The sequence below is a fragment of the Struthio camelus genome, chromosome 1 (assembly GCF_040807025.1).
Source record: "Struthio camelus isolate bStrCam1 chromosome 1, bStrCam1.hap1, whole genome shotgun sequence".
Lineage (NCBI taxonomy): Eukaryota > Metazoa > Chordata > Aves > Struthioniformes > Struthionidae > Struthio > Struthio camelus.
Window position 1 is genome coordinate 5,993,373 of NC_090942.1, and position 22,194 is coordinate 6,015,566.

Sequence of the window (22,194 nt, forward strand, 5' to 3'; positions counted from 1 at the left end):
TTTTAATAAAAATACTCTGCAAAGCACAGTAAAAAAAGCATGACTTAGTTCATCAAGTTCTAAGAAAGTCTTTGCTGTTGAAAATTTAATCATTCACCCTTTCAGTCTTAGTAAGTCACCCCTTTCTCTAAATCAAGCGGTAAGCATCACAATCACAACATTAAAAGAAAGGAAAGATAGTAAATTTGGGTGACTTCCCTATATTTAAGCATTTTGTTATATTTTCTTGTATTTGCAGTACAAGCTTCTCTGTCTGGAGTCCTAAGGTCTAAAGCCTTACTATCATAAAAACTGAAATTCTTCTGAGCTATATGATTTCATTAAGTGAGGCTTTCTGAACCATTCCAGGCATTCAAAAACTCAAAAAGAAACTGTGAGCTGCAGTCTCTGATTGTTATTAGAAAATGCAGTTTAAAGCTTCTCCAGTGATATTAATATATTAATATTTTAATCACTGACTAAATCTAAATTAGTGATTAAAATATTAAGACAAATTATAACAAACCGTTACCTTTCTGTTTTAAAGCTCGGAGCCCTATTTACTTAAATTTCAAGTTGTCCTACCTGGTAATTTATTTTTTAAAAAAGACAGGGTATTTCTCTTCATTTCGCTATTCCTTCTCCTACATAACATTTTATTTACAGTCAGAGTACTGGGGCTCAGAACGGAAAGGACTGGTAGGTAGCCTGGCGATTCTCAAGCTGTAACTGTAAGCTCCCTTGAAGCAAATATTTTCAGCGATTCTTTCCCTTATTTTTTAGAAAAGCAAGAATTAAAATATCAAGACTGAAAACCTTATTTATGCTGTCAGTGACATACTTGTGTAAATGGAGAAAACTTGGGTCTCAACGGATAAGATTGGAAGGGTCATCGTTTCTTTTCTATTGCAAAAAATATTTGAAAGCCTCATGGCCCCGTTGTTGGCCTTCTGTTAGCCCTCAAAATGTCATGCCTGGCAGCCTGAGAGACACAGGCGTAGAAGCTGTGACAATTTACCCTGCAAAAGATGTGGCTCTGATAGCGGAATCACATAGGTAGGTAACTTCGTCATCGCTGGCTGTTTGTGGGAGTTTCTGTTCACCAAAAGGGGCCTTTAAATTTCTGGCTATTCTGTGTATTTCCTCTCTTGCTATGCATGGTGCAATTGGTGGTAGGGGTTTTTTGTTTTGTTTTTCGCCTAGGTCTACTTTATTGCTTTTGTTTAACTTGAGACTAGCCATTTCCGTGACAACTGGAAAGTTTCTGGGTCAAGATTGAGAAGTTCATTTGGACCTTGGTAACTCCCTAGGTCCTGTTGTATACCCCAGCTATCGCCCCTCCTCCGGTGACACAACCGAAGGCTAACTGGAGCTCTGTTAGTGTTAGCAAGAACAAGTTGATGTGTTTTCTATGTGGGCTTTCAATTCATTCTTCCCCTTGTCCGAAATATTCCTAGTGAGGTAACCTTCAAATCGCACTGCATATCTCTTCCTCCAAGCGCGTGGGAGGAAATTACGGTACTGAAGAAAGGCAAACTTTCTTTAATGGACTGTGAGAGCTTGAAGGGCTCATGAGATCCAAAGAGTCCTGTAGTTCTCATCCTACCTCCAAGGAAGCCACAAAGGCAACTAAGAGAAGCAAATTTCTTGTCAGGAGGCTTCACCATAGGATGCCTTGCCACTGGGAAATTTCCAGAGGTTCACAAATGAGAAAGTCATGAAAATTCAGAGAATCTGATTACCTGCAAAGCAGAACCCAGACACCTCCCCTAGCTGCTTTTGAATGAGTCACAGCAGCAGGGTCGGAAACATTTTTGATTTTGAGCTAAAGACTTCAGCAGAAGTCCAGGTATATCATTCTTCTGCTTGATGTGCCTCCAACTCAAAAATGTGTGACTGTTTTCCAGTCAGGGTGGTGTCTAGCTTCAGTTTCTAGACATTAAATCTTGTTATATTTTTGTCTGCCAGACTGAACAGACCTCTGACATTTTACTTCTCCATGCTGTTAATGGAGGAAATAGGCTGATGTTCTTAGATTGTTGTTTAGGTTTACAGTAAGGATGTTCTGGGTGGATAAATGACCATTCTTCTTTAATCTTTCTGTCCACCAAATAATATACAGGTTTATGAAAAGCAACTAGCATAAAAATCCTCCACTTCAGGTGAGAGTCCACAAAAATTAGTATAATACAAGTAATACATATTAATCATTAAATAACTGTGTTACCTATATCGGTAGGAAGGGACCTTTCCTAAAAAAAAAAAAACTAGTAAGACTTTCTTACCTACTTCAACACTGGTAAGTCTCTATGGAGTGTGGTCAAAGATAATTTTTTTTAATGTTAAAAGAGCAGCAATAAATAGTAAGTTCAAACCCTCATAATAGTGCACTTTTATTACATTGTACTGAACTTTTACCAATCAGTTCAATTATGGGCTAATTAATTCTCATCAGTCTTGGAAAGCCTTTTTTTTTTTTTTTAAGTCATATCTGATTTTTTTGCATGTGAAATGCTTACAAAGGGAAGTTAATAAAAGAGCAGTTCATCTGCATATATAAAGAAAGATCATAATATAAAAAATTGCCACATTAGTGAAGTCTAGACCTTGACTATCTGTCATATTTTTATAGCATCTTATCACTGTGCTATCTGATTAGTAGTGAAATGGTTAAGATAAATGAGACTTAATTAGTGTAACTGATACCTGCCTATTGCAATTCCTGAATTTGCATCTGAGAGCTCTGATTTTGGGGAGCGAGAAGTGCAGGCCTGCAGTTCTTTTTCTCTTTGAAATCAGCAGCAGTTTTCCATCAAGGTTTCATCGCAAGCAAACTGAAATCTTTGCTCTCTGCTCATCCATTTGACTGCTGGGCTAAAACCTGAGGAGATAAGCAAATACCAGGGCTCGAAAGAGAACGGAAAGGAGGAAGAGCCCAGACTCGACTTTCTATATTGCAGATTGCAGAGCTCAGCAGCATGGAGTGGTATATAAATCGGGTCTGAAAAGGGGTCAGTATAGATTACTTGCTCTCAGGAGCTAGGGTGACCCAAATGTGGCTCTCTTCTTTTTAGCTTTGCTTGTGGAGCAAATTGTTTACATTAGAGTCCGTGGATTAGATGGCCAGTTGCCACCGGCCTCAATTATTTCAACGGGAACAGGCCATAGCGCAGCATCCCGGCCAAACGCTCTCTGTGCAGAACAAACGATTTACCACGGAGCTCAGAGATGGCGTATTTACATTCATTGAAGTTTGGTATAAACATTTACAGAACATTAGGACAAATACCAGCGTTCTCAGCTAAATGTCTGACCACAATTATTTCTGATGAATAAATGGCTTGTGGAATGACTCTGAGATGAGTTTTTTGTTTTTTTTTTTTCTCATTTTCCCCCTCAAACCAAAGGACATTAAAAACACAGTGCAATATGCAGCTGAGCACGCGGTGCAAAGGTTCATGTAGAGTTAAAGAAAACCATAGATGTTTGAGAGATTAGGGAGTGAATATCTAGATTAAACCAGTTTATGTTGTCCTTCATCTGCTGTTCTATTTTTTCCTTCAAAATCTCACCTTCAAATCTGACCCTGACAGATACGTCTAATTCAGAGATGTTTTCTGCTGAGCAAGTACTTTTTTAACCAAATATTATGAGTTGGCCAATGCAAAGCTAGTTTTCCCACTGGAAATGATGGCATGAGGGTTGTTGACTCCAGCATAAGAGTCTATTTGCTAAATATTTCTTAGAGACACCTGGCTGTGAGAATAAGGAGGACACTCAAAGGCACCTAAATCTATCTGGTCTAAATTGCAATTTTTTCCCTTTTTTTTGGCACAACGGGCAACTATATCTTTTCCGTTATCTATTTTTTGAAAGTATGCCATACACAAGGATTTTACAAAATTTCTTTTTTTTTTTTTTTTGCTGCAGCCCTTCTTCTTATGACCAATTCATCTTCACTTCAGAGGCTACCTTGACCGCTCTTGACAGTATCTTCTAAAGATCTCAAGAGTGAAATTCCTTCCTATCTATGTCATAAGAAGGGTTCATCTCTTTAAGAAGTATAATTCTGAAGAAACTCTAATAGTTCAGAGTGAGATCTGGACAGACATGTTCTAACTTAATTTTTTAAATATGAAAATATGAATTTTTGCATCATATGATTCTACCAAAATTTATCAGTGTTTAGAATGACATCTTCAGAATATTTCTCACAATCAGTATAGTCCAGCAATTATAGCACTCACTTCAGGCCAGAAACAGTGCTAGTTCTGGCATCAATCTAATAAAGCTGGGAGCCAAATCTGATAGTCTACTGCCTATTTTAGGATGGGTCTTTCTCTCTTTGGAAGATGGTTGAGCCTAATTAGGTTTGTCCCTGATACTAGTTTCAAAAGTCTAATAAAAGTAAGCTATTGATAGCTCAGTATTTCTGAGTTAAATCGGATTCTGTTTTTTGATCCCCTTTCTCCCCCTTCCTTTGAGGTTATTCTTCACCCAAGTACACTCCTCTTTCTGGAAAGGCTGGGTATAAGGCATGTAACTAAAATCTCTCAGCACTCCTGACCACTAAAGCACTTTTTTTGGACACGGAGTTACTGCAACACAAATAACCTGGCTTGACTGTTAATGGTAATACTTGAAAGCCAGATTTTCTGCATTTGCCTCTTCATTGTACAGCACGGAGCTTCCTGATGAGAAAACAAAACCAAATTCGTGTAATGAGACCAATTGTTCAGAATACCTCCTGCGCTTGTTCAGATACTGTGATAAGTAGATCCTCTTGTTGAGCAGAGGACAGAAGTCTGCAAGGCTCCCATGGATACTTGGCCACACCAGCTTTCTAGATTAGGGCCTCCATGGCAGAAGAAACTGACCTCCAGATGGAAGGAAATATCATCCTACGGGATTTAAACCCTCAAGTGAAAACCCAGCAATAAAGCAAGTTTGTGTTCTGGATTTGTTGCTTGACCAGTGCTATAGCCTACTAACCTCAGCTTTGAATTCCTGGTTTCTACGCGTATCGCTGACACCAATTTGGGTAGGATTTCATTACTTTATTAAAAGAGAACCAAACAAGTCACTAGCAGCCCTCATGAACTATTGAGGTCAAGCTGCTTTTCAGGATTTAAAAGCAGAAAGAAACAGGCAGAAAATGAGCTGAAAGCATTGTAGTGAGGATGAAAATTGAGACCGGTTTGCTCACATTGCTGACACTTATTTCACAGCACTAAGAGCAAAAACTGCGTTTAAAATCAGGAGCACATCACAGAGGTAGCGTTTCATACTCTTTATCCAAAGGTGCAAAAGACTACATGACAGGCAGGATAGTGATGAGTCTTTTCTGAAAAGTTGCATGCACATTCATTGAGGGGGTGTGGGAGGGAATTTTAATGAGTTCAGGATTTCTGTCTGCAGTAGCTTTAATCATAAAGTCTCCCCCCAAAATGAAGAATATTCATGCTTAAATAATTAATACTTAACAGGAGATTTGTATCAATCTGATAGATAGGAGATGAAATTAACTGTGCTTTCATGTACAATTTTAAGTAGGTCAGATAAGAACATCTATTGTAACCAACTTTTATTTTATAGATAGATCTACTCTGACACGTACAGACCCACACGTACAGCTCCACACGTACACACTATGTATATCTACAAAAAAGTCTCACGCACACAGCAGAATCTTCTTAACCTCACATTTGCAAGCCACCCATTTTTTTCCTTAGAGCTCACCACTCTTCCCCTCATTCATTGGTAGGCCTTAAGGTCAGAAGGGACAATTGTGATACAGCCAGATCTTCTGCAAACGCAGGCCTTAGCATACCACACAATAATTCCTGCAAGTCCAATCACTTGAGGTTGGACTGGAGCATACTGAAGATATTTAAAGGAGAAAATAGCCTCCTATGCTTCATTAATTTTTCTCTATATTCTATTCTTTTCCCTCCCTACCTTAACAGAATTAGGTTGGATCATCATCAGTGTTCTAAAAGTGCTTCCTCATTTAATAACGTTTCCCTCTAGGTAGTGAGAGCAATGATAAGAATAAAAACTGATTCAGGAAAAAAAAAAAAAAAAGGACCCTGCATCAGAATATGGCATTGATGTGATGGGGTTTCAGTTAACTTGGTTCTCTGAAGGTGTTCATTAGTTGTTCACAGCGCTTGGTGCTTCAGAATTGAATTCCTTCAACAGATAATGTAAATGCAATGAAAAGATGTCTCTATCCTGCAGTACATTCTACAGACATATTTTTAACATGAACCTAAATTATAAAGAAATGAACTGTACCTTGTTTCAAAGTATGCAGGTCCCTTTCCAATTATGCTGCTTTACCTATTTTTTTAAAAATGAATAATTAAATCTGTTCTTAATATTTATTTAAGACCCTAGCTCTTACCTGTGTTAACACAGCATGTTGACTGCTTGAATCAAATGATTTATTTGTGTGTGAACCATCAAGGGAAAATATTAAAATCTGAAACTAAGCTCTGAAACATTGCTTGCTAATAATTCTGGTTAAATATCTCATGTTATTTTCCACCATCTATTTTCTTCATTATTGAAAAAAGAAGAAAGAGGGGGAAATGGAAAAGGGGGGGAAAAACTAGAAAAAGCTCAGTAGACACAATTTGAGAAGAATATTTGCAGAAATTAATTTAGTTTATTAAAAATACTGACTCCTTTTTATGAAAAATATATAAACTCTATTTTAAAATGCTGAAGTAACCTGCCAGGTGCATGTCTGAAGTTAGACAAATGCTTAAATAATGATAAATAGTGACACAGTCACTCATCATAACCATGCACTTACTTAACTAATCATGCACATAATCATAATCATGTACTTAATTACTTGCTGAACTGGGGCATAGTCCAAGGCCTGTATAAGCAGGGCAAGCTTCTGTGTGGGATTCAGTTTAGTCATCCGAGTGATTTCCTAGGCTCGCTCTCTAGTCAGTGAGAAAAGGCAACAATATCGGAGACGGTTCGTCCCACCAGCGACCCAAGAGTCCTCCTTGCCCCACAGCTCCTGTATTCCCAACTGTGTAGTTTTGGAAATTAGGTAAAGTGGACCCACTGCTGGGAACTTGCTTAGAGTGTTGCTCCGAATTCAGGTTCTCAATTCAGTTAAGTGTCTCAAAGTTAGGTGAAATAAAGGCCTACGCTATTGACTTTGGATAGGACCGAAGGCTCAGACTTGGAGCTGCTGCACTCAGAGAGGAAGGAAAAGTGCTTCGTCTTGTGCAGAAAGGCATGGCCTGACTAGGTGCTGGGATCCCATAAGTTTCAGCCAAGCAGGAAATATTTAAGTGAAACACGGGAAATGTTTAAGCAACAAACATAGAAGCCTTCAGCGGTAAGCAGGCTCTTCAGGACCACAACTCGGGAGTTAATTTCAAGTTCTCAGTTTCATGTGGTCGCTCAGGTGGGTGGCTATGGCCATTTCTGGAGGGAAAACAACTACAACAAAAGCCTATTCTTTCCCGATCCTACTAGTCCAGGAGTGCCCTGGTATTGCTTCAGCACGCTAGGGAGACCACGCGGCTGGCAGCAGGCTGGAGAAGACAGTCAGAACACCCCTCAAGAAAAGACCGTTTCTCATATACATATATAAATATATACACATATGTTTGTATGCATGTATACAAACTTTTAGCCAAAGCGGTGAAGCTAGTGATTTGGGGGGCCAGGCGTTTGAGGGGCTGTGACTGTGTAATAACTACATGGTGCAATTCCCCTTGCATGTGAACAAAAAAAACGTATTGCAAAAGCAAGCGGAGAGAGAATCAGGACAAGCAGCACGCTTTTTGTTTTTTTCTTGTTAAGAAACTTAATTTATTTAAAAAAAAAAAAAAAGTTCCCTCTGGTAGCTGCAGCCTTATCACGTGAGAATCAAAAAATGAAACTGAGTGAGAGAAAAAGTGAAATTGTCTAGACTGAAAGAATTGCAGGCAACGCAGTGAAAAGTAAATTAGGAAGTTTAGCATTCTCTCATTTTTAACAACGTGAGGTCTTCTCAATGATGTCTGTAATTTAACTATTTTTTTTAAAGAAGTTCATTTTAGATCGATAGTACCCCTCTGAAACAGCCAACACCTTTTATCATATTTAAACAGCAAGGTCCCAAGCAAGTAGAATTGTGCCAGTGGACATTCGTGAAGATGCAACTGTATTATTCATGCCTCTAGTTGCTCTCTTCTGTTTCCAGTTTGTGTGTGTGTGGGTGGGTGCGTGTGTGTGAAGCTGTTGATGAAATATAAAACAAAATAAAATAAAGAATGAATTGGTACATTTCTCCTCGTTCATTCTCCTTTTCTGTAGTTCCACATTCGAACTGTGGAAAATGAATGTTTCCAAAGCGAAGCACTAGTACTCCTGAAACTGCTTCACTTCTGATTCTCAGGGAAGTTATTTTCTGTAGAGGTGCTAAAAATATTAGCCCTCAGAATAGCATGAGCTGACTGCTGCAAACACTGTAATTTAAGGACTTGTGGGCTCTTAGGTCACATTTAATAGTTTCATGTGGGCATTTTAGGTTTTTCCCATGAAATACTTTTTCTTGAGATACAGGCTTTGGTTCGGTTGACAGATAAATAATAAATTCAATAGCGTATATATATATATGGGCTTTCTCTTATAAACATGCGGGTAAATTCTTGACAGAGATGCACAGGTCTCTCCTCCCAAAATAAAACAGCACTGCCTATAGCGGAGCCAGTAGGGTCTGGTGGGTCAGGCCCCTAACTGGGTTTGAAACTAAATGAACTTAGGGAAGCTCCATCTCTTCGAGGAGGAACGGATCCTGCCAGCCCCTGCAGGTACCACCACTTCTGAAATCAATAACAGTCCCAAGGATGAAAACATAACATTTCTGCACTGCCCTGCATATAGCTCAGGCTCAGCAGCGTTTAGACCCTCAGATCCCACCTTTACTTGTGATTCCAGCACAAATGAAGCGACTACCATTTTGCTATATCTCTGCAGGAAGCCAGGAGCTGCAAGAAAATATCACTGACAGGTTAAACTCGAATGCAATCCTCATCTAAGTGCCTCTTTTTTTTTTTTTTTTGGTTTTTTAACTCCCCATTCTTTTCTTCCTGCTTCCTTTCTCAAAGAAACATTCAGTGAATAATCTCAGATTTATCTAAACATCAGAAAGACCTGAAATGTCGCCATAAGCCACCTGAGCGGTACAACAACATAAAGATACCCAGGATGACCTAAGATGTATTTCTTTAAGGTTTTGTCTAGAAGGCTTATTTTTCTAAGGGATCCACCCTTCATATTTCCTTTGTTGTTGTGTGTTGTGATCATGTAAGAAAGCAAACACTACTGTGTACAATACACAACAACACATTAGGAGAAACTTCGACCTAGCTAAACCATGGCCCCTCGCTTGCAGAAGGGAGGAGGAGAAGTTAAAAAAAAAAAGCAAAGTTTAATTTTGTTTCCTTGCTATTTAAGTGACAGGAGAAGTGCCCTGCTCTTATAAGATGGTTCTACCTCTTGTTTTCAGTATGATATGCCTGGGAGACAGCATGGAGCTAACTAGTTGCTTATACATTAAGGATGGTTTTTCTGTATAGGAAATCTGGAGACTTTATTCATTTTTTATGACTTTAATGTTTTCGATAACTAAAGTTCACGCAAAAGCCATGTAATTGGTACAGAACTTTTTCTACTTGCATCAAGCCCCCTAATCTTTGAACATTAGAATAATTTTGCATCTAGCCTGGGGTAAATTGGTTTCTTCAGGGTTTCTTTTTTTTCAACTTTCCAGCATTATTTATTTTCAATTTGAAATTCTTTTAATATCAAAGTGGGTGTAATTAATTCTCTGTTTCTGATGATCTGAAAATTAAAATGAAAAATTACAAATAATATATCAAAGAACTTTCAGAAAATATACCTGACCGAAATAGTTCAGGCTTACTGAACCTACATAACAATTTTTGTGGGGATTTTTTCCCCCTGTATATAAAAGTCATGCTTTAGTGCCATCTAGTGCACTGAGAAATCACAAAAGAAACTTCCCTGAATGTTTATGCTCCTGCTTTGCAACATACACTTAGAAATTTTAGATTAGAGTCATGGTTATCATAATAAACAAACAGCCAAATGACTCTTAAGTACGTATTCTGAGCTTGACTTTGTATGACCAAGGGTGAGTGTAAAGCAAGAGTTTCGGGTCTTCCCTCCCCAGCCATTGCTGAAACCAAAAAAGACTCAGCAGTTCAGATTTAATCTGTTTTCCATCCGAAAATTAGAAATTCTTAAAAGAATTCTAGCTCACAGCTAAATAGCCTGAGTTTGATACCTAATTGAGGCATATGCAAAACATAGCGTATACAGAGCCTTCTACTTCTCTTTTTTTCGTCACCGAACAATAATTGTCCTAATGCCAGAAAGACAAAGCCTAACACCTTCTGCTAGCACAGCTAGGAAGAATAAAAAGGTGACCACATATTCAGCGTTTTCCCTCTCCTCTTTTATTGGCAGATCCTGCCAGTGGAAAAGGAGCTTGCAAGTCCTGAGGGAGGGAAAGGAAAAGTCTGAACCCCACACCATCAGGTGAGAGACACTGCCCTAAATTGCTGTCTGTTACATGGAAATCATGATGGCAGCCACAAGAGGAGAGCTGGGGCCACGGCGTCTGTCCAGGGAGCCGTCTCACCAGTGCTCTCCTCAGGGTTTAGAGTATTACATCTGTTATCAGCATAGGCGCTACGATGGTGTGTGTGTGATTCATAAAGAGATAGCAAGGCTTGAGAGGTTACAGGATTTGATTAGATGATCTGAGGTTAGATATTTGTATTAGAGAGGTTAGATGATACGCTGAAAGCATTCGGATCTGCGGAGATCGAGACACCGATTATCAGCCCAGACTTTACAGCAGGTACATGCAGGCTGTCAGGTTTGACAGCTCCCGTGCTCGCGAGCAGGTGGAAGGTTTGCTGCCCAAAAGTGGTGGGAAAGCACCTCAAGGAACTTTCAGTATTGGAGGAGGGGGATAATTGTTTTGATCGGAAGCTGGGACTCATGCTAACAGTCCTGTGAAACTGATAACCCATGCTGATTCTTTGATTCTGCGTCCCTGATAAAGATTGCTCCGAGTTCGTAATATGATATACTTATAAGCTATAGAGTGCAGCATACTTGCATTCCAGTACAGCCAAACATCTCCATGTAAAAGCCAGACATCATATCTCAGATGCATGCAGTATCTCAGTTCATTGCCTGGGTGCCTTGGTAACAGTGGAGGGATCAGGATAGGGGCACAGGACGACTGAGTGATTTCCCCAAAAGGACGCCAGCTGCAGTCAGTGGCAACTCCAGCCCCGTGTTGGGACAACCCCATTACAACTCCGTTTCCAAAGCAATAATGAAAAAAAAAGAGTAGCTTCCCTCTTCTGCCTTAGGCTGTTTTGGTGACTAGATGAGAAGACTCAGGAGATTGAGTTCAGCTGAACCTCTGGCTCCCTCTCCGAGCCGGGGACCACGGTGGGGCCCTGACCTCAGTTTGGACATCCAGGTGCGACGTTGTGATAATAATCCCCTTTGGGAAAGGCTGAGATGGCAGAGGATGGGAAGGAGGGGAGGAAGCAAGGGAGGAAGGAAGACAACAGAGGGTCAAACATAGTCTCCTCTTGTAAAAAGGGCCACTTCATGCCCTCACTGAGGTTATGGTGACTTTCAGACCTCATGAGCTGAAGGTAGCTGTCCTGAAACGATCAGATCCTTCCCCCTTAAACCACAGCGTTCTTGAGCGCCGGGAGCTCTGCTTACTAGTCGCTGCCCTGCTCCTACCTGGCGGAAAAAATAAAATAACGGCGATCTTGTTAAGAGAAACGCATTTGTCAGCACTCTGAATTTTAATGTGAACTGGCAGCGGATCTCAGTGATAAAGAAAAAGTCTAATGCGGATGGTAATTTTACAGGGAACTTGCTAACATATGTTATCCACTGGCTTTCTTTTGTTCACTGCTGTGAATTATCAAGTGACTCAAGGCAATAGAGGGAAAAAAGTTATATTTCTTGCTGTGTCACTTTCCTAATGTCACCAATGCTCACTGCAATAATTTAATTTTACAGAGAAAGCACAGAGCTTATTACATTTCTTCCTCCCCCACCCTGCCAGAATTTTGTAGATAGATATTGAATGGTTATTGAACAAAAGTTGTGAATCACAGGTAGCCACAGGGTCCTATCAAATGACTAACAAATTCACTTCACTTGGAACAAGAGGAAACCATTATATTTCCTCATCCTCCAGAAGGGGAGGATCCCCTCTATGATCAGAAACAGCTATTCCTGCAGAAAATGCAAGAAGCCCTGCTGAAGGGGTATGATTGCACTACCCAGGGGGAAACTTTCCACCTAATCTTTAGCAGGTATAAGTAAAGATAGCAATGCTTTTCTAAACAAAGCACCTCTGTAAAAAAAAAAAAAAAAGGGGGGGGTTGGTACAAAATTAATATTCATAATAAGATTTATCTCCTTCCCTAATTTGTTTTAAAAATAATTCTAATATCAACTGTTAGACATTTTTGTCAATAAGTTTGAACCGTTCTCCGGTATCTTACTTCAGGTTTGCAATGCAGCAAGGAATTCCCCAGTTTCCCCATGCAAAACGATGTTCCTTGATCAGCCGCATGTGTACTGTCTTCCACCACCGCAGCGGCAAAAGTTGCCTTGCTAGCAATTGGCGTTCGCTACCTTTTGCACCAGTCAGCAGAATTTGGCCCATAAGTCAACATCTGCATGTTCTGGAAACCTTCACTGTCCGGCACCTTTTAGTTAAGCACCGCTTCTGGGAAAAGTGGAAAATAACCTTTAAAGTGATCACCGAGACCATTGCTAGGAGTGTTGTATAAATATCTTATTTACATGAGCGTTGAATACCATATGTTCAAAGGGACATATGCCAAAAGTGCTAATTACACTGTTACTAAATGCCAATCAAGTGATTACACTCAGCCTACTGAAATGTCCTCTGAAATCTGGGTTGCCTCAGCAGCTGAGAAAGGATTAGTGCCACCCCACAATGCATTTCAGTGCCCTTTCCTGGGGGTCGTATGTCTTGAACCAAACTTCTGAGTACTGAACCAAACCTCAGAAAGCCTCACAATCCATTCGTTCCTTCACCCATCCGCAGCTACGTTTTCTCGATGCTTTTCTCCCCGCTACGCTCAAGCACTCAGGAGCTTTTTCCCCAACCCAGAGACACCTGCAAGATTGCAAGATTTTTTTTTTTTTTCTTTTTTGCTCCCTTCCAATCTTCCCCCTTCACTTGGCCTGTGTAAGAATCAACCGCCCTCCAGTTTATCTCCTAATTCCTGGGAGAGAGGTGGCCATCGCTTGCTGAACTGGGCCCATCTCCCTAGTAAAGGACTGATCAATCTTTGTCACGTTTTGCTCGACTGAGCGCTTCTTGCTGCATCTCCATTTTGAACAATTTGCTTAGCACTGATATGCTGTGTTCAGAAATAGGAGCTATGCTCAAACCCTTTTCTATTTTTCAGATCAGATTCTGGTCAAAAAGCCAAGCCAGAAGCAAGGTACAAGTATAGATATGCATATATAGAAATATACATATACATATATACTTTTATATATACATATATATTTGGAACCTTCCTGGAAGGACGTCAAAGTTGTGCACCGACACATAGCTATGGGGTATTAAATCAGCATGATATGCAAGGTCGATAAGCAAATCTAATCCCAACCATTTCAGAGAAAGCTAAGCCATCAGGTACGGCCGTCCTGAGCATTGTGCAGAGCTTGTCTGCAAAAAGTTTAGAACACGTTCAGCAATCAGTGGTAAAATTTGTCATCACTTTAACGTAGCCAGGAGGCAAACGGAGACAATTTAACAGATGTTTCCATATTTAAGCCAGAACAAACAGAACAGATTAATTTCCCCACTTTCTTCTCAGAAGCAAATGCCAGCAAATTCTGGGTCTGAAATTTCAATGTGTAACACAAGGGAAAAAGAAAAAAAAAAAGTTTTGATCCCATCAGCAGCAGAGGCAAAATTTGAAACAGTGGTGATCCCAAGAACCAGAAGCCAGCCTATAAATTCACACTGCCAGAGTCTATACCCCACTTGGGAATAACGAGGTCGCAGTGAGGTCTACTGGTGTCTGATCACACAACCCCCAGCACAAGCAATTTGGAAATATTGCATACCATTAATATTAAAATGGAAATAACAAAGCAGACTATGGGTGAATTTGAGAAGGAAAGCTCTGAGCCCAGCCTCTGATTCCCCCTGAAACGTGGGGCAGGATGAACTTCACTTCTTCCTTCTTGTAAGGCATAGATTTGCCAGAACGCGGTGAAATGTGCCCTCACGTGCTCCCCACGCCACTCGGTTGATTGCAGGGGGGTGTCACAGGGCACCCATCACTGGTGAGGACAGCCCAGAGGTCACAAGCTGCCTCTCAAATTGCAGGACTCCCACACTTAACTCACTGCCCTTATAATACCATCAGCTGTCATTATTGCTGCTATTTAGATCTATCAGTCCGAGCCCGTCGGGAGGGTTGGGGGTGAACTAGTGCACTGGTTTTAGTGGGGGTAGAGAAAGAGAGGCAGGAGGTCAGTAGGATCCTCGGACCTTCACTTTGGGTTGGAAAATGGAGTCATTTTGAAGCAGCACCGGAGTGGAAACTGCTCTGACAGCAGCTTGCCCTTCACTTCGGATCTGAGGCAGGTTTACAAGACTGTTTCCTCCCTCCCTGTCTGCGTGTGTGTGCATATGAGGGGTTGTTTTTCTGCTTTTTACAAATGATTATTATTATCCCACATGGTTTGAAGTCTACTGGATCTTGTTCTCTGAAGCGCAGTGATGACGACAGCTCACCGGCGTCGCACAAAACACCCCAAAACTTCATGCGTTCCCTGCTATCCTGCCTTCCGCGGGTGCTTTCCCGCAGACTTTGGGAGGGGGAGGCAGAGAGCACCAAGGGTTAAGCCTCCTACTTTCCCCGGCAAATGCTGCATTTGTGTGGGTTTACTCTTCTCCTGAACGCCCAACCCTCTCCGCCCCAAACGTGAAAGTTGTGTAATAAACCCTGCCTCAACCTTGACTCAAACTTGGCCGGCTCGGGTGATTCACCCGGGCTCCACCACCTGCTTTCGCTGGAACTGCGAGCTGAAACCCCGGCTGCAAGCAGCCGGCGTGGGCGGCCGGGAGGGCGACTGGCCCCGCAGCCCACTCCTCCCCAGGCTCTCGGCTGCGAGTGACAGCTGGGGGGGTTATATTTATCACAGGTGCGCATTCGGCATTTGACAGTAAAAGAAAAAGAAAAAAAAGAAAAAAAAACAATAAAAGAAGAAGGTGCCCTTCCTTGGGGGCGAGACCTCCCCTCGCCTTGCCGGTCTAAAGGTTTTGCCGTCATTAGGCAGTCGTCTCCGCCACCGCCTCATCCAAACTTTGCTGGGGCTTAAACGCATCCTCCGTGTGATGACTTCAGTCGTGGCAGGATCTAAAAAAGGGTTTTAATCCTAGTTATTTTCTGTTCCACTTAATTGCCTTACCCAACACTTGTGCTTCGCATAAGGACAACCCATCTTTTCCCCACTTACTTCTGAAATAATCATTATCTTCCTCTGCAGAAATAATTAAAATATATGTATGTATATATGGGTTAGGAGGAAATTTGACACTGAAAACAGGCACCCAAATGGTAGGTGTCTTTGAATAATCCCAAATATTTTTCATGCGCTTCACAGAGTTCCTTTCTAGAGCTAAAGGAGCTTTAATAAAGGATGTTCCCCCCATCTTTCTCCATGCCTCTTACCCTCCCCTTTCCTCTTCCACTGAGAAGTTTCCATGAGCAATCCCAAAAACAATATTTGGATGACTGAAATGTTAGAGCATAATGTTACTGCATAGCATAGCATATCCAGAACTTTCCTCTGGGATGTAAATCTTTTATTTTCAGTATGTTAAAAGGAGAAGTAAATGTTGTCATAGAAAAAAAATGGATACTTTGAAAAACTATTCTACATTTTTGCCTTTTTCCTATATTTATGTTAATTTTCTTGGAGCGACATCAGTTACCCGAGGGAGTGGCTTGCTGGAAATAGAACCTAAATGTTTTCCAGGGACGAACCCCTTTCTTTTGGTAGCAGACGTGGGCCCAGACCCATCAGATCTGCTTGCTCCATACTGTCTGTTCCTGCTTTATCTGAGAGCGGACCACCCACCCCATCAAGTGCTATTTATGCAGCATGCAAAAACGCCAATATATTTTCCATAGCTTTCAAGACAACCGTAACTACTCCTATTGCCATTATCTTTAAAATAGCAAAGTCTCCCTCTGCCCTTGGCGAGCTAATCGTTCATCTACAGGGTAGTTTATCAGGTTTGTATTATTCATTTCAAACTCAGTGTTTTAAAAAGAGTCCCTGTCATGAAATTAATTAGCCAGATTATTCCCAGGGATGCGCAGAACAACCATCCGTCAGAGGATAACGACATTATGACAGCGAAGCCCTTTTTTGAACACGTTTGAGGTGATCCGGGCACGGTTCCTCACTCTACCCCAGACTTTCTGTTTGACTGTGGGCAAGCCCCACCAGTTCACAAGCCAACAGTTCATCATCTCCAAAACGGGGCTGTCACAAGATGTTAATTGCCAGCCCAACGAGCACACGGGGTGAACAAATCCACAAAGAGGGCATTTTGGGTATGTCTGCCCTAAAGAGGCTGTGGTTTCAGTGGAGATTCCCAAGACATCTACAAACCGGCTCGCATAGGCTCACGGTCGGCCTGCACAGACCACAGCACCAGCTACTTTAAAGCTAGCTCAGGTATATCAACATTACAGAGCAGACACGGCAGTGAATCACGTAATAAGGAGAGAATTAAAGACATAGATATACCAGTTGCCTTTCAGACACCGAACCCATGGCATTAATGTGGTAAGAGCAACAAAAAGCCTGTTATTAACCAATTTTGTTTTCAGAATCGGCTTCTCACACCCTTCAAAAATCTTGTTGTGTGCTAAACTGGACTTCACAAGGACTTTTTTTGCTGGGTTGAGCTAAACATGGCCATTTGCAACTCACATTGCCCGCCACATCGCTTTGTACTCAAGTCTTGAGCAAAGGAGCGCTTTTTTTTTTTTTTTTAACATTAACAAGAAAATCTCGTTGGAAATTTGCAAGTCCCGCAATCACTCTGCTGACCTAGTCAGCTGGCCACCTTTTTTCATGCAAAATGTTTCACATGAACAGCTCTTGTTTTATGCCTTGTAACATTTTCATGTGAATCATGAGAAGTGATTCATATTTCTCTGGTATTCACCAAAGATCATACTTAGAAATTGGATTCTTAGAAATTTTAAATTCCCTTGTGTAGGAGGGACTGTGGGTGCTGTACTCAGGTTCACTATGATAATGCAACCTCGGAAGCTGTCGCATAAGCCAGTTTACAGTAATAAATAATAATAATCACGAGTTCACAAATCTCTTGGGCTTCTAATTTGAAAAATGTATGTGGAGCCAGGAATAACCTATCCAAAAGTATTTTTGCACTTTCAGCAGTAGTTGCTCTTACCTTTCAAGTCTATGAATAAAAAATAACAATAATAAATTACCTAATAATTGCAGCAGTAGGCTGGGATTTGAAATCCAGGTTTGAGTATTTGCCTTGATAGTAGACTTCCTGTATGACTTCAGACAAATTACTGAATCCCTGTAATGCTATTTCTTCCTATAAGCTGTGCTACTTGTTATTGGTTTTTTGTCCATTTTGACTCTAAGTTCTCCTAGTGAGCAAATGCAGATTAACTGTTGAGCTCGTACCATGGTTAGCAACGGCAGTAAGGTGATGAAAAAGGAAGGATGGAGAATATTCGTAATTTCAGCTGAGTACTTCTGCTATATGTAGCTAAAAATAAAATAGTGATGAAAATCATGAAATTCTAGAGCTTTTAGGGTAGAGAAATTTCTTTTTAGTACTTACATAAACTTTGATTTTGAAATATGATGTGATCTCATTTTTGGTGCTTTTCGCCTCTCTGCCCAGTCAAGTATTGTACAGAAATTTCCTAATTCAACTATTTTTTGTGATGCAGATGGGGAACGGGAGTAAAAAAAAAAAAAAAGTATGGAAATTAAAATCAAGAGTGGGGCAGAAGAAAGGATAGAAAATAGAGTATTTTTTTCAACTCTTCAAGAAAGTTCAGATAAGTTTTCAGATTGTTTTTTTTTTGACAGTTGATTGGTGTTTTATGTTTGGCCTGAACTTTCTGACCCATGCAGTTTCCACTTATGTCGCTACAGTCATCCTGTGTTTAAACCCTCAAAAGATGTTAACATCTGAAGCAGGGATGAAGGACTCAGGATATTCGGCTAGAAAGAGGGAACTTCCAGTTTTTTACATTTACATTAAAAATCATCTGATAAAATACGTAAAGAATACTTGGCACTTTAAAGCACCTAGGTCCCTTACCGAATTGTTAAATCTGGGCTATTTCCGTGGCAAACCTTTGCTGCTGGTGCCCCTTGGACTCACGACAGCATTGCTAACTTGATGGTGTCCTCACTGCTTGGACTTCTCTTTACAACACAACAAGTCGAGTGAGGTTGAAGATTAGACTAATGTTCGTGCCATTGCTATTTATCTGTGGGCAGCACGGTAATCGTAACTGCAGTCGGAAAGATTAGAAAGGTTAGGAGCTCTGTGAGAACGACCTTATAAATCACACTTGCGAGGGACGCCTCGCTTTTGTGCGAGCTCCCACCACACCGTTGCCCTGGCCAGGAGCCCTGCCTACGCTCCTGCACTAAAACCTGACACGCAAGGGTTCCCTGAAGCCTGTTAGAGGCTCCTTTCAGCCTTGCCCAAGCACCTACTTCCATTAGTGGAAACAGCCCAGAAAAATGATCTGATTTATGTATGTGCATTTCAATGTAAAAATAAATACTGTAAATGTTCATTATGAGGGAATTTCCCTTTCCTGAGCTGTTCACCAGGTTCTACGCTCGAGCCAATGCATTTGGCCTAGGTGCAGCCCTTGGGCTTCTTAAAGGCATCTAGGACCCACCATTTCCTTGCTTTTGCTGGATACCTGTTAGTTGATCTATGTGTTTTACAAATACAGTAGTAAATTAATAAGATTTTTTTTAATAGGACTCATTTAATAGAATCAAAGGGGATCTTTCCTCTGGCTTTACTCAGCTTTGTAGCAGGCACTAGATTTAAAAAAAAAAAAAAAAACAAAAGCTAGGCAAGTCTTTCTATTTGCTCTTTTTCCTTTTCTCCTTTCAGATGCATTTGTAATGTTTTTGTTAGAAAGCATTTCGTATGAAGATGTTAAACGTAATGATCACTTTTCATCCCTGTGACATTTTCCACATTCACTGGTAAACTCAGAGGCATTTATTCAGAGGCAGAAGAAAGTAGGTCCTCCCAAATAGTTGTCAAGTGACAAATGCATCCAAAGGTTAAGATAATGTCCATGACTCGCTTAGGTAAATACTATCAGTCTAAAATCTCCTTTTAAGGAGGAGATAACCAAACCCACTCAAGAAATAACAGCAAACAAAGCAAGACAAAGTAAACTCACATTAAAAGAAATTAGTACCTAACAAAACAGGGTAATAGCTTAACAAGCTACTGGTGCAGCACAAATCTCCTCTAAGTACCAGGAAATAAGCCATTGAACCTTCATCACTAAAGTGAAGTCCCCACTTGTAAAACTTCAGATAGCTACAAACTCCTTTGATTCAACGCAAATCAGAGCTTTTTTCTTTTTTAAGGTGTTATTTGCTTCTAACGTATCTAAGCAGTAGGTGAGCTGAGAAAGACCAGGGATGAGCAAACACAGGGCAGTGTAACCTCCCCAAGCTTAAATATTCATTGAGGAGGGGTGAATTTAAAAACAACAATAGCAGCTCTTAAATGTTTGCATTTCTGTTGATTTTCTCCTTTCATCTTCTGGCATAAGGTGATGTTTAGTCTGATATCTTGTTAACCACTCTAAAGTCTTTCTGCTTTGTAATCTTCACTTCAGAGCTACCTAGTATTTCCAACTTTAAATAAGGTATTATACCCACATGTAGAGAGGTAATAATAAAAATTCTGTTATGACTCAGTGTAAGGACAGATTCCTTTTCAAATTACATCTTGTCTGGTGTATGCAACCCACTGCTCACTGTCTGGTCTGCTTTCCCCTCTATACATGATCTATGGACAATACAAAACTGTTTCAACTCTCGGTAAGAGGCTTAAGCCTGTAGCTCAGACTATAGACTCTCAGAGACTTTAAGCTCTGAATGGGCTATTGGATCAGCCAGTCTGACCTTCTATACAAAGCAGGCCTTTACTTTTCATTCAGCTACCTCTGCAATAAGTGCCGTAGCTTGTTTGACTAAATCAGAACGTCCACCTCATGAAACCTGCTCTCAGAATGCGACTCATTCTGCGTTCGAAAAAAATCCACCACTTTCCTTGATAGTATATGTCAATGCTCAGTCAGCCTTGCCTAAAAATAACTGCCCACTTCATAACGTTAATTTCTCCGTTGCCAGTTTGTTGCTCCAAAAGCTCTCGACTGATCTGGAGATGCTTAAAATGGTCACTCTCTCACGTCACCCCATCGATGATCTGCCTCGACATGTCTCAAAGGCTTCTTCTATACCGACTCAACGTTTTCTCTGCCTTCTTTTGATCGTGATGCGTCCTCTAAACTGTAGGGTTTGTGGATGTCTCTTCCTGAGCTGCACCTTGCTACTCAATTTTTTTTCCCTTTTTGGCCTTGATGAGTTTCTAATAACCTGAAATCACTATATAGATTCGCACTGAAGCAGCACTGCAGCCTACATAAATACAGCACGGAACTGTATATAAGCACTGAACTATATAATAAATAATTGGAGTGGCCAAGTAACTTACATCACGACGAACGGTTACTTCATATTTTCCCTGTGTATATAGGACATGTGGATGGACTTGATGCCAGGTTTAAAAGTAAACACATTCAGGTACAAATCCCGGCTTTGTTACATAGATGCAGTCCAGCAAGCAACAGACCTGGCACAGCTCCACTGTGCAAACATGGAAAAGACATGAAAAGCCCGTGTTTCTGCAGGTGCCGAGCCCCACTGCTTTACCAGTGACAATTTGTAAGGTTCTGGGTCATGGTGAGCCCATCAGTATCGACTTATGTAAAAGTCTTCAGCCAGATCCTTTCAAGGTGTAAAATTTCCAGTCTGTCCTGGTGTCTATATAACTACAGAGATTTATGCCTGCTATAGCAAAAAGATATCAGTACTGAAATATAATCAGATAGCCTTATTTTCAATTCTAAGCACAGTCCACTAGCCTGCTAAGTGGTGGCTATTTTGAAGAAATGCAGAGTGGCAGTGATAAACTGAAAGAGTTTTACCATGCTGGAGAAGGCAAAAAGCAGTGCCGTGCGCAACATAGGCTAGGTGGCACTTCTTTTTAACTCTTTTTTCAGCCTTCTGCAAGCTATAAAATCAAGCTTACAAAGGAGATGATAGGCAGTTTTCAGGGAAGAAAGTAGGAGGAAGAACAGAGCATGCTCAATATGTCATAGAAATGACCATCTTCACTGCAAAACCTTTACTTGGCTTAGTGTGGGGCTAGCATTCTTTCGCAGGAAAGCCGGCAAATGGGGGACAGCTCGAGCAGAGTCCCTAAGGATCATAGCTCTGTAATTATGTCACCACTTAGCGGAATAATGAACACTGATGGGTTGAAATGAATCCTGGTCCCAACAGATTGAACTTTTTAGCCTGTCCCGTATCAGCCATCTCTCCATTTTTTAGGTATAGGGTTTCAGTAAAGTAAAGGGCAAGGCCAAGTTCAGAATGGGACCCCTGAATAGAGGTTGGCATTAATAATATCAGTTTTACTTATTTGTCTGAAGGTTTTTTTTTTTTTTCCTTTACCACTTATCCAGCAGGAATTTAATCCCTTTTGGCCAATCCTGTAATAATTATTTTTAATTAATCAGAATGAAGCTGGATTTGCTGGTTGCATACAATATATATGCAGCACGAACAACCGTTCTCCAAGATCATTGTGAAACTTCTCAGTACTATATCATCTATCTCTAATAATGGAATTAATGATATTTATCTTGCAGCTTTGCCTAGTATTAATTTCTGATAGTGGTCTGATAAGACAGATTATGTGGTTAAGGTGGGACCAGCTTTCTC

The 22,194-nt window shown here is 40.7% G+C and overlaps 1 long non-coding RNA gene across 4 annotated transcripts in view; it reads left to right on the plus strand.

The window, feature by feature from the left end:
- The window catches only part of LOC138065723 (uncharacterized), a 43,840-nt gene that overhangs the window by 13,993 nt on the left and 7,653 nt on the right, over positions 1 to 22,194 (plus strand). For 3 of the 4 annotated variants that reach the window (XR_011138821.1, XR_011138823.1, XR_011138824.1), the window contains exon 2: positions 10,489 to 10,560. The exons of the other annotated variant lie outside the window; for it this stretch is intronic. This is a non-coding gene — a long non-coding RNA (uncharacterized lncRNA). The remainder of the gene's footprint in view (positions 1 to 10,488; positions 10,561 to 22,194) is intronic. 4 annotated transcript variants of the gene reach the window in all.